The following is a 12,047-nucleotide window of genomic DNA, read 5'->3' on the forward strand; positions in this document are numbered from 1 at the left end:
TTCAGAAACTCAGCCCCATGGAATCCTTGCCTTTTTAAAAATTTCAAACAGTGACCAAGTTTATAACTAAATTCCAAAGTATGCTTAAAGAATTTTTAAATGAACTGCAGGAATTGGTATTTTTACAATTGAGAACCTGCCTAAACTGATCATGAAACCAACATTTCTGCCAATCTTGCCCCTTCCCACAGCCAAAAAAATAAAATCTAGTTCTCTACAAGTTTTAAGCCCAGTAACATTTAATATGCACTCCCGATATTTTAATGAGAAATAGAGCAGAAAGAAGAGGAAAGGTGTTTGTGATGAGTCTAAACCCCTGTAATAAAACTATTAACATATTGTTTCTTTTCACCTTTTATGGACAACACCTAGCTCTTTGGCTTGCTTAAAAATGTAAGATCCATAATGAAAGAATCCAACTCAGGTGAGCAGATTAGGAAAAAAAAATTTCTTATGCTAATAACTGGTTAAAGTCAAAGCCTGCACCATTAATTGTAAATAAAAATCCCTAAGAGAAAAACATCAAATTAAAAATGTAAATCCCCTATTTGGTACATGAAGCCAAATGGGAGCAGGGGCAACTGGGTCTGTGCGCGTTCCAGGCCAGGGGCGCAGACTTGGACCACACAGTGGCAGATTCATACACAGGTTATGATGCCTGCTTGACAGATGGCAGTAAAGTCTCTTAAGGAAAGCATGTCCTACTCTAATTCACACAAGGCACTCTAGGGCAGGTGAGAAGTGGCCTTGAGCATGACCCAGTGGCTTCTTTGTCTCCTAGGTCCCAGGCTCTGTTTTGATTCTTGGCTTTGATCCTAGGCCCTTTACATTAAGCATTCCTAGTCCTTTTTATTTTTTTAAGAAATGTAATATAGGGTTTCACTAAGTTGCCCTTTCCTGCCTCAGCCTCCCAGAGTGCTGGGGTTATAGGTGTGCATCACTGCACCTGGCTTATGTGTTGGGCTCTTTTTTTTTTTTTTTTTTTTTTTTTGGTCTTTTTCCTTTTTATCGGTAACAGGGATCGAACTCACGACTGCCTGCTTGCAAGGCAGGCGCTTATGCCGCTGAGCTAAATCCCCAGTCCCATGTGTTGGGCTCTTAACAGCTCAATGTCTTTGAGCCTCTTGCCTCTGAGCCTATACCTTCAGATCCTGAAGTTAAGGCTTAGTAAAGCAACTCTGTAAGCAGTTTCCTAACCCACACATACATCACCCAGTTGGCCAAAGTTTCAGAGAAATAATCAGATGATTTCTGGTTTACAGTACTAGGGTGTTATGGCTTGTTCCTAAATGTCTCTCCTCAGCCTCATCTGGTCACAGGTGCAGCTTTTTAGAGGTGGCTACATGTAGGGTGTGTGACGCTGGGATTGAGGATGTGTGATTACTAAATTAATCCATTTGATTTGGCATAGTTTTGGGTGTGGATAACGGGAAGGCCCACCCGGGGTGTGAGTGGTACCCACTCTAGGGGTGTGTAGCCTGGATAGAATACAAGGGACAGAAAGAGGACTGCTGTCATTGCGTGCTGCTGCTTTGCTATCTTGCTGCCTTCTGTTTGCCATGACCTGTTTCTCCCCTGTGATGCCCCTCTGCCTTATTGTCCTGCCTTGGAGCCAGGCAACAATGGACTGAAACCTGTGAGCCGTTTCCAAGTCCTAGAAAGAATATCAAATAAACCCTTTCTCCTTTAGCTTTGGGTGTTGGGTATTTTGTCTCAGCAACAAGAAAAGTAAGACATGGAGAGTGATCCCAGGACTTCCTACAGACCAGCCAATGCTTTATCACTGAGCTACATCCCAAGGCCTTTTTGAAATTTTGAGACAGGGTCTTGCTAGGCTGCATTCACTTGCCATCCTCCTGCCTCAGCCTCCTAAGTAGGGATTACAGGCATGTACAACCACACTCAGGTATAGATCCATTATAAACCAGGAGTTTGACACTCACTGGATGTCATAGTTTGTGTTTAAATGTCCTCCCAAAGTCTCATGCAATCATGGGGGGGGGGGGAGGTAGGCCTTTCAAAGGCAGCTGAGTCTAGTATTTGTGATTAGTTCATTGTCTAGGGGTGGGTAAGCTGCATACAATGTAAAGGAGAGAAGAAGGTGTGCTCCTCCTCTTTTGCTCTTGTTGCTTTTGGTTCTGCCATAGCCGCTATGAACTGTTGCCCCTCAGCCATGCCACTCTGCCTTGGAGCCAGATCATTATGGACTGAAACCTCCACAAACTGTGAGCTAAATAAACCTTTCCTTCCTTAATTTTGAGTGTCAGGTATCTTGTCCCAGCAATGAGAAGAAAGTAACTAAGACAGAATTTGGTACCAGGTGAGTGGGGTTGTTGCTGTAATTATATCTGACCATGTGGTTTAACAGCCTTTGAGAATGGCTTATGGGAACAGTTTGGAAAGGTTCTGAGATGTTCCCTGAAGGAGTAGAGCTGGAACAGCTTCAGCTGTTCTGTATGGGAGATTCTGGTCAAAGCTCAGGTGACCAGAACACTGATAGAAATCCTGCCAGTAAAGACCAGGCTGGGGAGGTTTCTGCTGGGAAGAAGGATTGTACAGGTTGTTAGACTCCAGATGATGTGCATTTTGGCTTGGCAAAAAGTTTGTCTGCATTTTGTTCATGTCCAGAGGCTCTGCCTGAGACTGAGATTAAAGGTGGCAGACTAACTAATCTGGCAGAAGAAATTTCAAAGCAGTCTAATGTTGAGGTGGTGGCATTGTTTATTGTTGGGGGCCTTTAGCCAGATGTATGTTGCAAATCAAGAGCAAAGAACCCAGCAGGGTGATCTGAAATGTGAGTTAGGTCAAAAAGGAAGCTTCAGTAAAGCTATGATTGTAAAGATAGACTGAGATCTCTATTGTTGAGAAGGAACAGGAGAACTTAAAAGACAGCCTTAGGGCATCACAAGCAGCAGCAGGTTACCATGCTTTGCAGCCTCAAAACTGCAAATGACTGCTATGAGGAGAAAGGCACAGAGTGCCATGTTCCTGAATAGCAGCAGAGGCCTTATAAGCAGCAGTGGCCAAAATGGTGGTGGCTGCACCACATTCCAGAATGGCAGCGGCATAGCAAATCAACTCCTCAGAATCAGATTCAGAGTGCCCAGTGATCCAGGCACTTGACCCCTACAGCCAAGGGAGAGGAAAGCCTGGCTACTGCTTTAGCTGGCAGCAAACCTTGGCATCATCCACGTGGCACTGGTTTTAGGTTCATATAGAATGCAAGAGTTCTGAGGTTAAAAAGGCTTCCACACCAATTTCAGAAGGCCTGGGAGGAGGGTAGTGTGCCCCTCAGTGTGTGCAGATGTGATTGTGAAGCCAAAGGTATAATGGAGAACCCAGAATTTTGGAAAAGTCAGGAGTATGGATCATCTAAGGAAACCTAAAAGGAGGGAGCAAAGCCAGCCCAAGAGAGAAGCTGTGGGAGCAACAACCACTGGAAGTACTGTGGAGGTGCAGTCACTCAAGCCCTTGGGAACTCGCAACCAGGTCGCTTCAGATGCTGAACATGAAACTCCAGGACTTAGTGTTTGCCCTGCTGGATTTTGGACTTCCTTTGGTCCCATTCCTTTGTATTCCCATTTGTACCCTTTGGAATGGTAATGTTTATGTTACATCACTGAATATTGGAAGTGTTTAATTTTGTTTTCATTGGTACAAGGGATTACAGCTAAGAGTTTGCCTTAGACCTTGGAGGAAATTTGGGGCTTGGACTTTTTAGCAATGTTAAAACTGTTAGGACTTTGGCAACTCTTAGAGATGGACTAAATATCTTTTGCATAAAGATACTTTTACATAAGTCTTTGAGGAGCCGGAGTGGAATGTTACGGTTTGTGTCTAAATGCTCCCCCAAAGCCTCATTATAGTCATGGGGGGGGTCTTATAAAGGTGTCTAGTGTTTGTGACTGGTTTGTTGTCTAGCGCTGAGATTGGTTGTGTGAATGCTCCACCCACCCAGGGGCAGGTAGCTGGCATACAATATAAGGGAGGTACATAGGCATGCTTCTGCCCTTTTGCTCTTGTTGCTTTTGGTGTCTGCCATAGCCACCATGAACAGCTGCCCCTAAACCATGCCACCCTGACTTGTAGCCAGCTGATTATGGGCTGAAACCTCCATAAACTGTGAGTCAAATAAACCTTTCCTTCCTTAATTGTCAGGTATCTTGTCCAAGCAATGAGAAAAAAGTAACCAAGACACTGGAGTATTGTTATTTTTGATGAAATTCAAGGATGTACTATGTATCTACTGAACCCTCTGCCTCCCCACTAGATCCAAGGGAGGCACTGGTCAGGCGGTAAAAGGACTTTATGCCTGGCAGGGCTCACCACCTCTCTGAGGAGACAAGCGATTGGAAGAGAATACACAGAAGTCGATGACCAAATCGACTGGGCTTCCTACTTTTTCTGGGTCTGCAAAGCTTTGTGGTTTCTTCTGAGTAAGGTATGAATAGCAAAGACATTCCAATAAAATCTTGATAAGTTTTAGCATTCAGAAACAATACTTCCATTAATTTGATATTAATGGTTAGGTACTCAGATGACATGAATTTCACTTTTCTAAATCCTAGAAAGAATTCTCATCTTTGGCAAAGATGCTACAGATGGGTCGTGATGCCATCGCATCATTTTATAATTAGACTTGGGTAAATTACCATGCAGTAGGCCAGATTTCCACTCTAGTGTCACTAAAAATTGATTTGCAATTTGCTGTTAAATTAAGATGCTTCATTTTCCTACTATATGTGATGTTCTTTTTCACAGCTGAATGATGATTACAGGAGCCATCAACCCTGAGTGCAGACAGGAAAATACCATCATAACCCCGAGAGTCCAAATCCAAAAGATTTCATTTGATTCATTACTAAGCCTTATCAAACTTATCAAAAGAGGCCAGAAACCATGAATAGAAATTATAAAGAGGACATCTGTGGAATTCCATGCTCATCAAGATTCTGCAAGTTCCCCATTAAAATTCTGCTGTCTGTGTGTGCAGACTAAGGAGACTAATTTAATTGTAAGTTGTGTGGATTGGAGTTCTAGAGCACGGCACCCTGTAAGCAGGCAGCAGTAACTTAATCCTACATCCAAACTAATTACATTAGACTCCCTCTGATGGAGCCCGCGGCTTCCTTTGATGTTACACTGCCATTACTTTTATCCCTACTTGTTCTCTGGGCAAAGTCTGCTCTGCAGTTTGCATCCTGCTGGATAAGGAAGCTATTGCCTTGGGAGCTCAGTTTTATTTTAATGAAACATCAAGGGATAGAACATCATTTCTCACCAAAGACCACTGATCTCAGTCTGAAAACTCTGAGGGGAATTTTAAACTGTGAATGCAGTACAACTACAACCCCCAAAAATGTGCCTTCTTCCACTGTGTGGTAGAGAAACTGTCCCTTGTATTCACCCTCTCTAAGCTCTCCTTCCATCCTTGACAGCCCCCAAGGATTTGTCCATTATGTTTCTTATTCTCTTGACAAAGCATTATTTACCCACAGGCACTCAGAGCTCAGCTCCAAGGGGGTCTCTCCCAGTTAACTGATAAACTGACACCTCTGAGACTTCCAACAGGCCATTTGTTAATCTCTTGCCTCAATGAAAGCCCTAGTGAGCACCTCTGGGCTAGATCAAGTTTAGATGATGACTTCTGGGAGCAGCATGCAGAAGAACAGACACTCAAGTCACCCCACAGGAGCCCGCATTCTGATTCCTCCCACTGACAGATTCAATATGCCATATCTAACATGAAGGTCAAAGGCCACTGGAGTGCCCTCAAATATGGCGTAGGCCGGTGAAATGATGGACTTCAAATAAAAGCTGGACCTATGAAAACTCCTTCAAATCACTTTGGTTCCTTTATCCGTGACCCTGAGAGATTTCCAATATTTCCAATATTTCTCTCACACAGGACTGGCACACGGATAAGCAAAACAATGCAGTGAAATATTAATCACTGAGTTTGGCAAGGAGATTACATTCATTAAGGGTAGGGCTTTGTTAAGAGAGCAATAAAAATCAGACTACCCTAGCCATGGTAGACTCTGGTAAGAGGGTCTGAAGATCGGCTCATCAGAGTTCAGAAGGCAAGGAGATTCAAGCCAGAAATTTTGATCACTGGTAATTTAACTTTCTTAATTCAACATCTTAATGCATAATACATGTCTGCTTGCCTTTCAATAAGAATGTCTGAAAATCAAAATCAACCTAATTCAAAGAATATCTTTTTGTTTCAGTTTGGATGAACAAGATACACTACTGAATCAATAAAATGTGTCACACTTGAAAGACACTTGGAGACGTAATAGGAAGCAAAACCAAAATATGGGAAACACAGAGAGGGGCCAAAAATTCAGAGATGGGGTGTGGAATAAATGACTTTGAAATTCTTTCTTTCCAAAATAGTACCATGACTAACAACTGCCTTAGAACTCTGCTCTGGAACAAATCGTATCATGTATCAGTGCTAAGTACATAGTAGGCCTGCAGTAAAACTACATGATTCATCACAAGATGGTTTTGGCCAACTATTCACTCTACCACTTTCCATATATAACTTACAAGTCCCTTCAGAGGTATACGTCTCCCAGAGGAGTTCACGTTACTTGACAACCATGTATCTTATTTAATAAGCATTTTAAAAACAAATACAAACATCATGCTAGCTATTATGGAAGGAAACAGAAAACCAGGGTCTGGATTTAGAAGGACAAGATATTCAATCTAACTCACATCTCATGAATCCATCCCTTGTATGTAGGAGCTAAATAGTTCATAAGAATATTTCACAAAAGAAAGCATGACTAAGGCCCTGTATTTTTATCATTTTGCCCAGGTTTAGGGAGTTAGGTTTGATTGAAACCTAGAATCCAAGCCCTGCCAAAGTATACAAAAATAACTGGAGACGTTATAAGAGGAACAGGAGGGCTGTGCTAAAATATCTGAAGGCCTGGCCTATTATTGTCCAAAGACAACATGTCAAAGGTTGTTGGGTCAACTCTATGGAAAATGAATCCAGAGTTCCTCCTATCCTAGTTCTCGGTGTCCAGCTAATTTGGCCTCAGAGTAGAACTGCTAACAATCTGGAGGGAACAAATGTGCACCTGAAAGGCTAACATGCCCATTTAACTGCAGAACAAGGTAGGCTTAAGGTAGGTTAAAGGTGCAGGGAATTTTGACTCAAACCTGATGGGACCTTCTGGCAATCAGACTTTTTAAATACGGGAATACAGTGTCTAAAAGAGATAGTCCACTTCCATCTCCAAAAATTTCAGTGTTCTCTAAAGATTTGGGAGACAAGATGGCCAGCTAGGGAGCTAGTGAGGAATTCCAAGTAAGAGATGGTAAGGCTTCAGTTAACACAGTGGTGGTAGAGACAAGGCACGAATGTTCTGATAAGGGAAATATGAGAGGGAAGCAGGTTTATGGAAGATGCGGAGTCTGGGGTGCAGAAGGCTGTCTAGATGGAGTCGCTCACCAAGCCATGGGGTCCGGGTGCTGTGGAAATGATGGACTAGAGGCACAGCTTGGGTATCCTTGGCATACTGGGCATCCTATCTTAATTCCCACCCAAGAGATGGAGTACACCACGAGAAGAGAGCTGGAGAAACTGGCTTCTAAGAAGCAGACTAGAAAGAGAAGCCCAAAGAGACAGTGTAGCACTAGGCAGAAAGGACCCACGAGCACAGGCAGGATGCAGCATCCTGGAGATTAACAGAGTAGTTTCAAGAAGGAATGGGCGACAGTGCCAAGGGCAGTAACAGAGAGTCCCAATAAAATCAGGACTGAGCAGCACCACTGGACTTGGCAACACGGAAGTCCCTGGTAGAATAAAGAGACTGAGCAGCCAGTGGCAGTGAGGAAGTGCAGACTACCTCACCCAGCTTTTGGTGGGGGCAGATGGAGACCAGGAAGGAAGACATGGAAATTGAGAAGCTTTTTAGGATGGGAATGATGAAAGCTAAGAGGAAAAGTGTTGGCAGAGAGGGAGACAGTGAAGGTCCATGGGGAGAGGGGAGAACTGGGGAGAGGAGGCCTTGAGGAGGGGACAGTCACAGGTGCAGCGACATGACAGGCCTGGGCCAGGGAGAGGGACGCTCCACCCTGGGGGCTGGAGGGAGGAAGCAAGGGTCATGGATGAGACCAAGGAAATAGCTGTCGATGGTGGGAGCAAAAGATTGTGCCTGGCTGCTGCTGTGAAGCAGGAAATCAGATCTTCTTAAAAAGAGCAAGGCTTAAAGAGAATATGGACTGAGGAGACTGGGAATGACCTGAACAAGGACAAGCAGGACCGAGCAGGGCGGTGCGGGGCCCAGCCAAGGATTCGGGCTTGAGTTAGGAGAGCAGCTATTTATTCACACATGCATCTCACGCGCACAGAGACCATGCAACCTACAGCCCCTTGCCCTGCTCTCCACCCCGACTCCCAGGCTCCCACGGCCCCATGGGAAAAGCCCCTTCTTCTGCCCAGCACACGGGTGCCACATGCTCTAGTCCCCAGCCGCCCTTCTGGTCTCAGGCCTTCACTCTTCTCTTCAGCCTCAGACTCCCAGCAGAACACACTTTCTCCTGTGCAGGCTGCTTCTGTCTCCTGCTCCTACTTACTGAGAACCCAGGATTCTAGCACCCTTCAGACTTTGCATATAGCTTTTTATAAAACCATACAAGTATCCAGAAAGGACACTGGGGAGTGTTCTTGTTCATATAAACTAAAAGCACTGGAAATCCAGCTGAGCTGCTGCCACGATGTGCAACTTCATGAGATGCTCCTTTCCTTCCCAACTCAGACACCCCAAGAACCCTTCAGCTAGAAGGCTCCCAACCAGTCTTTGACAATATCTTGACAACCAGCCACAGAGTGTGGGTCCTCTGTGTCCTGGTGCTGAGACACAGAGGACCCAGTGTCCTTGTGTGTGTGGCTCTGCCTAACTCTGCAGTCCACCGACAGGATTTTCCTAGACCTGCCCCTGCTTCCCACTCTCTGACAAAAGCAAGTCTTGGCCAGGAGCAAAGCTCTGGGGTCTCTCAGGGAAGCGGGTGCTGGGATACAGACACACCTGTCTGATGTTGGAACCAGCTCCTCATTGCTCTCAGATGCCGATCGAAGGCATTTAATGCTTTAAAAAAAAAAAAAGCGGTGCCCACCACTCCTCTGCCTTTTTAGAGGGCTGGAGAAATAAATGAGCAACTAGCAGCTACCATAAAGGGGTCGAATCACTTGGAAAGACATTTCCCACCACGTAGAGCTTGTGCCAATGAGGCGTCACTGGTCCCCAGGCTGTCACAATAACACAGAACAAAGGATAAGCCACAGGGAGGCCAAGGGATCTTCGAGCCACCACACTCTCTACCAGAGAGATGCAGCTTCAGATGAAACCAAGTGCCAGGGACCTGGCATTCTAGTGGTGGCCAATGTGACCTACTGGGTCTGGAATGTCTTTTCCATCTGACCTGACGAAGAAGGAGGAAAAGGGGAAGAGGAGGAGGAAGAACAGGAGGAGCAGGAAGAAGGTGGGGACAAAAGGAAGAAAAAGAAGAGGAGGAGGAGCAGCAGCAACAGCATTTATTTTTTATTTTTGTGACAGGATTTCACTGTGAAGTTCAGGCTGGCCTTGAACTCATGTTGTAGCCCAGGCTGGCCTCAAACTCACAGCAATCCTTCTGCCTCAGCCTCTTGCTGTGCTGGGATGACAGACCCCAGTGTGCCACAATGTCCCCAGCCTAAAACAACAGCATTTAAAGGGCCACCTAACTTCCAAAAACCAGTCCCATATCCTCCCTGAAGTCTCCTAAAAACTAAGGCTCACACCGTTCTCTCCCAACTGGGCTGCAAAATAAAGTACTAATATATACAACAATGTCTTGTTTCAGGTTTCAAATGTCTTGTTAGGAGAAAGAACATTAGACTTAGGCCTGGGAAAAAAGAAAATCTGATTTCTACCCCTAGTTTTCTACTAAATAATTCTAGGGAGGTTATTTCTCTGAGTGTCAGTTTCTCCTCTATGGAAAGGGTAAACTATTGCTCTGAACTTATTTTGAGATTTCAGTGAGATAATACACAAAAGAACTCAGACATTGGAAAGCCTTCTCCAACTCCAGGAGTGATACTATGAAATGTGTCTATGACCAAATGTTTGTGCTGTAAGTCCTTTGAAGGCAGGAACTATAGGCCAGTTGTCATTTACCTCTGTATCCCTATCTCCATCCTACCTAAAAGAGTGCTTACCCATGGGTGGGGCTACATTTATCAGTCAGGGACTTTTCAATTTGAGCGTCCTGGATGTGGACTGTCTCCATTACAGACTCCTTTTTGTTGAGTTTAAGTGAAATATGCTTCCCTTCCCTTCTCCCCAACAAAAGATCCACTAGTCTTTTATGAGATGACTCTCTTTGGGGTATTAAATCATGACCCTCGACATGGCTGGAACATATCATATCTGAGTCATAGCAATGTACTCACATCCCTGATCCTTCTCTACAGTTTTTGGCCTTCCATTTAATTCCTCCCCAGGGAATACAAGTTCACATGAAGCTCCTAAATATATCCTAAATTCTGCAAGACCTCTGCAAATAAGATCTTATTCCCTGAGAGCACTAGTGTGATTGGTCTCCTATGTAACGAAGGAGATTTATATTTTTAGTTTTCTTCCCATACAACAACCACTATTAATAACATCCTACTTTCTCCAGAGATGATATGGATTAGACCAAATGGAAAGTTACCATGGCTACTGAACTGTTATTTTTGGTATGAGAAATTCATGCCAAGAGAAGTAGCATACATGGTCAAGAATTGGAGCTTTATTTCCGCTTTGTTATCAGGCAATCAATCCCAATTTAATTTTGAAACTCTAATTGCAATGGAAACTAATTATAAACAGCAAGACCCGAAACCCCTAATTAAAGTGGGAGTCAATAAAATGATTTGGCATTATCTTTGGGGAACATTGGCAGAATGAAGGATAAAGCAGCAGATTTCCTTCCCAGGTAAGTTAAGCAAAACAGAACAGGGAAACTCATCTAGAAGGTATTGTTAGAAACACCCAAGATAGGACTGAGGGGCTGAGGGACTACTTTGCATTGAAGAGCAGGCTGGGTCACTCTCTGTGTTATTAAGACTTTGGCAAACTGGAGTTTGGATGGGGAGCTGAGTAGAAAGAGCTTTCTTCCTTCCGACCATCACTCACCAGGAGTGGCCATGGTAGGTAGGTAGAGAAGGAATAACTCATGGACAGCTGATTAACCTCACATATTAATGTGGCCATTTCTGCACAGTACTGGGGCTGGGGGAGGATCACTGCAGACTGAATAGGGGCATCCAAACAGAATCTCATCACTCAGACCCAGATATTTGCGGGTTGATTCCTCACATACCAAATGCTGACTTGTACTTTTCTGAATTAGCAGAAGTTGGCTTATGGAAGAACTTCTATTAGAAGGAGGACCTGCTGCCAATCCCTGAATTGCACTGATTCCCTGTGGGACCTCCCAGTCTATCTTTGACAGCACTAAAATACTGTTAATGGCATGACGTCATCCACCTCAATGATCTATACTAGAATAATCCATGTTTAGGCTTGAAACCACAAGATCCTCACATCACCCTGCTGGGCTCCAAGATAAGAAAGGGGCTTTGAAGTCAGGGAAGGAGACTCAGCAATGTTAAGTACATATCCTCCCCCAAATTTCTTGACAAAAAGACACAAAAATGAACTTTGCTGGAGGGTTGGAAAGCTACTCGAAATACTCTCATCAGGTGGAAACTTGGAAGTATCTCTCCCTGCTTTTAATTCAGTGTATATTTTTCCAGACAGGTCTTTCTCTCTGTAACAGGTAATGTTCTTGAGATTTTTTTTTTTTAAAGCATTATTGAGAAAAAACAAAATATCAAAACCTTATAGCCTTTTCAGTCTCTCAGAAGGGACAACACTGCTTCAGGGTAAGAGAATTCCTTGAGAGCTTTTAGACTCCTGTTTCCCAGGAATAAATGAGGTCCACCATCACACTATGCCAGCAGGGTTTTTCTGAGGCAGACAAACCCCAATAAGATC

The 12,047-nt window shown here is 44.1% G+C and overlaps 1 protein-coding gene across 3 annotated transcripts in view; it reads right to left on the minus strand.

The window, feature by feature from the left end:
• The window catches only part of Bcar3 (BCAR3 adaptor protein, NSP family member), a 205,806-nt gene that overhangs the window by 37,770 nt on the left and 155,989 nt on the right, over window positions 1-12,047 (minus strand). The gene's annotated exons all lie outside the window — the stretch shown is intronic.

This window comes from Cavia porcellus, unplaced genomic scaffold (genome assembly GCF_034190915.1).
Source record: "Cavia porcellus strain 051 isolate PalLab524CR breed Dunkin Hartley unplaced genomic scaffold, mCavPor4.1 scaffold_1, whole genome shotgun sequence".
In the NCBI taxonomy this organism is placed as follows: domain Eukaryota; kingdom Metazoa; phylum Chordata; class Mammalia; order Rodentia; family Caviidae; genus Cavia; species Cavia porcellus.